This window comes from Schistocerca serialis, unplaced genomic scaffold (assembly GCF_023864345.2).
Source record: "Schistocerca serialis cubense isolate TAMUIC-IGC-003099 unplaced genomic scaffold, iqSchSeri2.2 HiC_scaffold_1196, whole genome shotgun sequence".
Lineage (NCBI taxonomy): Eukaryota > Metazoa > Arthropoda > Insecta > Orthoptera > Acrididae > Schistocerca > Schistocerca serialis.
The window spans coordinates 1,007,501-1,012,500 of record NW_026047399.1 but is presented as its reverse complement, the minus strand read 5'-3'; the positions used below and the strand labels follow the sequence as shown (position 1 = coordinate 1,012,500).

General features: G+C 51.8%; 1 non-coding gene across 1 annotated transcript in view; it reads right to left on the bottom strand.

Moving 5' to 3' along the window:
• Positions 1-235, bottom strand: part of LOC126435043 (small subunit ribosomal RNA) — a 1,910-nt gene extending 1,675 nt beyond the window's left edge. The window contains exon 1 of the ribosomal RNA XR_007579694.1: positions 1-235. This exon is cut by the window's left edge and continues 1,675 nt beyond it. This is a non-coding gene — a ribosomal RNA (small subunit ribosomal RNA).
• Positions 236-5,000: the final 4,765 nt, after the last annotated feature.

The window sequence follows — 5,000 nt, the reverse complement described above, 5'->3', positions numbered from 1 at the left end:
CCGACCGATTGGTTTTGATCTAATAAAAGCGTCCCTTCCATCTCTGGTCGGGACTCTGTTTGCATGTATTAGCTCTAGAATTACCACAGTTATCCAAGTAACGTGGGTACGATCTAAGGAACCATAACTGATTTAATGAGCCATTCGCGGTTTCACCTTAATGCGGCTTGTACTGAGACATGCATGGCTTAATCTTTGAGACAAGCATATGACTACTGGCAGGATCAACCAGGGAGCTGCGTCAACTAGAGCTGAGCAGCCGGCCGCCCGGGAGTGTGTCCCGGGGGCCCGCGCGAACACGCAAGCGTCCGCTCAATTATTCTGCAAACAGGAGGAGGCTGAGCTCCCCTGCACCATACACCTCGAAACCCTCTCAGGTCCCGGCGGCGCGCAGCGCCGTCCTAAGTACTTGGTCGGGTTCGAGAGAGGCGCAATCGCCCGGAGTTTGGCGAGTAGACGCTTTAGGTGCGACCACCCGTGCTCCCAACTGAGCTTGCCGCTGCTGACAGAGGCCCGGGAGCGTGCTGTCGTGGCATTGCCGGCGGGAGACAACACGCGCCACCTACGGTGACCGGCAGCTCCAACGCCAGCGCCACAGAAGGACAAAAGCCCCACTTGGGTGCCGAAGCGAACTCTCCCAGCACAGCGCACGCGCCAACACGTCCGCACAGCTGCGATACAAACCACCTGCGAGAACCGCAGAGGCGACCGAGCAGCAGACGGCGTCGCGGCGCCGAGCGCCGGGCGGCGGCGCATCCTCAGCGCACACAGTCCTCAATCGGACCAGCACACTGCAGATGTCCACCGCGCTTCGCACCGGGCCCGCGAGGACCTACTTTGGCCGCACGGCGCCGCGTGCAGGGTGCGCCGGCGCGCAGCTGCGCCGCCTGCCGCCTCCGTCGGCCGGCGCGCCTGCCACTGGCCGCCCCCACCAGCCGGCTGTAGCGCGTGCGCCCACGCACCGCGCGGCCAGCACGCCGGGAGGCCCCCCCTCACCGGCCGGGGACGGTCCCACCCAGCCACCGCCGCGTATCGCTTCACACCCAGATGCCATTCACGTTCGTGGGCATGGTGGGTATCGCTGGAACAACCGGTTGGTAGCTCAACCGATCGTCGCCATCACTGATTCACCTCTAGCGAGAACAACCGCACCACAACGGTTTACCAGTTGTTCATTTGCGTAACGTCACCAGCAAACGTAGGCGTCCATCGCCATTTGCAAATTCAACGATTGTTGCATGCCTGTGTCAGGTGTCACGACACACTATGTCTGCCCACATACACGCAACAACATGTGCACGCTTCGCGAACACGTGGAAGGTGGCCCCCGTACGTATGCGATGTCCATTGCGCGAACGACTGTCAACCGGCCTCTGTCGCATGTCGCAGATGTGGAACGCAGTGCACCATGCTATCACGGTGTGTGAGAAGAGACGACTACGTCTGACAACACGCGCCACTACATCAACAGACGGCTCATGCTGATCGCCATCCAGGGCATACCACACTGCAATCCAGCTCTTATAGGGCGACGACACGTAGCTGAGTGCACAACATTTGGACCGCATGGTTCGCCGTTGTTGGCGCAGTCGTTGTACGGTCACATGTACCACGATGTATCATTCAGTACATGAGGACCAATGTGCAGTACAGTGTGTGATTTGGACGTACAACATCAGCGGACAGTTGACACAGGCCGTACCACAGCGTAGGCTAAGTGCTTCGCCATGCGAATGCCAATGAACAACTGCAAATGCCAATGAACAACTGCAAATGCCAATGAACAACTGCAAAGGGCATTGAGCATGTACGTCCTGCTGCCATCCACATTAGTGTATAGCTGCAAGGTGTTTAACATGAAGCGATACACTGGGGACCGGGCAGTGCGAGTAGCAAACTATATTGCGGGGGTTGCAGTTAGGCAACACTACACTAATTTAACGCGTCGTATGACAATTACAGAGCAGGTTAAGGCCCAACGTGTGTTGGGTTAAGGCCCAACGAGTGTCGGGTTAAGGCCCAACGTGTGTCGGGTTAAGGCCCAACGTGTGTCGGGTTAAGGCCCAACGTGTGTCGGGTTAAGGCCCAACGTGTGTCGGGTTAAGGCCCAACGTGTGTCGGGTTAAGGCACAACGTGTGTCGGGTTAAGGCCCAACGTGTGTCGGGTTAAGGCCCAACGTGTGTCGGGTTAAGGCCCAACGTGTGTCGGGTTAAGGCCCAACGTGTGTCGGGTTAAGGCCCAACGTGTGTCGGGTTAAGGCCCAACGTGTGTCGGGTTAAGGCCCAACGTGTGTCGGGTTAAGGCCCAACGTGTGTCGGGTTACGGCACAACGTGGGTTACGTTACGGCGCAACGTGGGTTACGTTAAGGCGCAATATAGGTTACGTTAAGGCGCAATATAGGTTACGTTACGGCGCAATATAGGTTACGTTACGGCGCAATATAGGTTACGTTAAGGCGCAATATAGGTTACGTTAAGGCGCAATATAGGTTACGTTAAGGCGCAATATAGGTTACGTTAAGGCGCAATATAGGTTACGTTAAGGCGCAATATAGGTTACGTTAAGGCGCAATATAGGTTACGTTAACGCGCAATATAGGTTACATTAAGGCGCAATACAGGTTAGGTTAAGGCGCAATACAGGTTAGGTTAAGGCGCAATACAGGTTAGGTTAAGGCGCAATACAGGTTAGGTTAAGGCGCAATACAGGTTAGGTTAAGGCGCAATACAGGTTAGGTTAAGGCGCAATACAGGTTAGGTTAAGGCGCAATACAGGTTAGGTTAAGGCGCAATACAGGTTAGGTTAAGGCGCAATACAGGTTAGGTTAAGGCGCAATACAGGTTAGGTTAAGGCGCAATACAGGTTAGGTTAAGGCGCAATACAGGTTAGGTTAAGGCGCAATACAGGTTAGGTTAAGGCGCAATACAGGTTAGGTTAAGGCGCAATACAGGTTAGGTTAAGGCGCAATACAGGTTAGGTTAAGGCGCAATACAGGTTAGGTTAAGGCGCAATACAGGTTAGGTTAAGGCGCAATACAGGTTAGGTTAAGGCGCAATACAGGTTAGGTTAAGGCGCAATACAGGTTAGGTTAAGGCGCAATACAGGTTAGGTTAAGGCGCAATACAGGTTAGGTTAAGGCGCAATACAGGTTAGGTTAAGGCGCAATACAGGTTAGGTTAAGGCGCAATACAGGTTAGGTTAAGGTACGACATAGGTTAGGTTAAGGTACGACATAGGTTAGGTTAAGGTACGACATAGGTTAGGTTAAGGTACGACATAGGTTAGGTTAAGGTACGACATAGGTTAGGTTAAGGTACGACATAGGTTAGGTTAAGGTACGACATAGGTTAGGTTAAGGTACGACATAGGTTAGGTTAAGGTACGACATAGGTTAGGTTAAGGTACGACATAGGTTAGGTTAAGGTACGACATAGGTTAGGTTAAGGTACGACATAGGTTAGGTTAAGGTACGACATAGGTTAGGTTAAGGTACGACATAGGTTAGGTTAAGGTACGACATAGGTTAGGTTAAGGTACGACATAGGTTAGGTTAAGGTACGACATAGGTTAGGTTAAGGTACGACATAGGTTAGGTTAAGGTACGACATAGGTTAGGTTAAGGTACGACATAGGTTAGGTTAAGGTACGACATAGGTTAGGTTAAGGTACGACATACGTTAGGTTAAGGTACGACATAGGTTAGGTTAAGGTACGACACAGGTTAGGTTAAGGTACGACATAGGTTAGGTTAAGGTACGACATAGGTTAGGTTAAGGTACACATTGTTGTAAGGAAAGGTTTAATGGGGGGGCGGGGCGGCCGGTTTGTTGATTGTGATTATAGTAAGTGGATGCCTGCGGCATCATCTGATTTGCCACGTCAGGATGCACCTTTGGCTCATGACAGGCGGCGCTCTCATTCCATGCTTGTGGCAGACCTGTGTCTTTCATTCCTGCCATTGTTTGTGTGCTGTGAGAGGAGGCAGTATTGTGATGTTGGGTGCACCCCTGTGTAGGACATGTGTGGGTGTTGGTGGCTTGGCTGAGCAATGGTGGTTGTCGGGTGGGTGGGATATTCTGTTTTCTGAGTGGACCTCCCAGTCTGGTTATGACAGTGTGGATTGTCTAATGTGGCGGAGAGGATGCACTGGGTGTTGTTCCATGCTGGTGCTTACATATTGTCTGTGTGCGTGTTACAGGGAGAGAGTAGTGCGTGATAAGGGTGTGTGGCTGACGTGTGGTTGTGATTGTGAGCAGAGTCTTTCAGCATGTATACGGACAGTTGTATACATTATCTGTATTCTGATGGCTCTATCTATTACTAATCAGCGCCGTGTATACGTTTAATCCGGTTCCAGTCGAAACTGTTGTATCTCTGTACATTAGTGACACGGCGAGCCCGCTATGTAGTTACTCGTCTCGGCAGCTTCCACCGGTGTATGGCAAATGATTATAAGGAATCAGTCTAGTCGTCAATACCGATGGTGTGACGTCACATGTCTGGGGTGGGGGACGCTGCGCCCTTCCGGTGGGTCATGGCCTAGAAAGACTCTTCCCACGCAGGGGGGCGTGGACTGTCATTGACTCTTCCGAGTAATATACTTGCCGTACGTTTTTGCGACTGCGAGTGCAACGCTCACCGGTACCGACATGGATGGAGCGCCTCCTAGCTGACCGCTCAGCATCGGCATTCGTACAGAGAGCAACGCGATCGCGTCTCTAGCTCGTAACTGGTACAGCTCGCAGCTCATGTATAGGGACAGCGGGAATGTCGCATATTGGACGTACCTCTTTTTTTTTTTTTTTTTTTTTCTTTATTGTAATTTGGACACCCCATACAAGGTGTACTCCGCTCTTCAGCCATAAGCAGTACAAGAAAAAAGAAAGGGAGACAGACAAGTAACAGAATGGCGGTTAAAAAACAGGAGATACAATAGTTAAAAAACATGAAGCCGTTCACACGTGACGAAACAAACAAGAAAAACCGGCGGCACTGGGC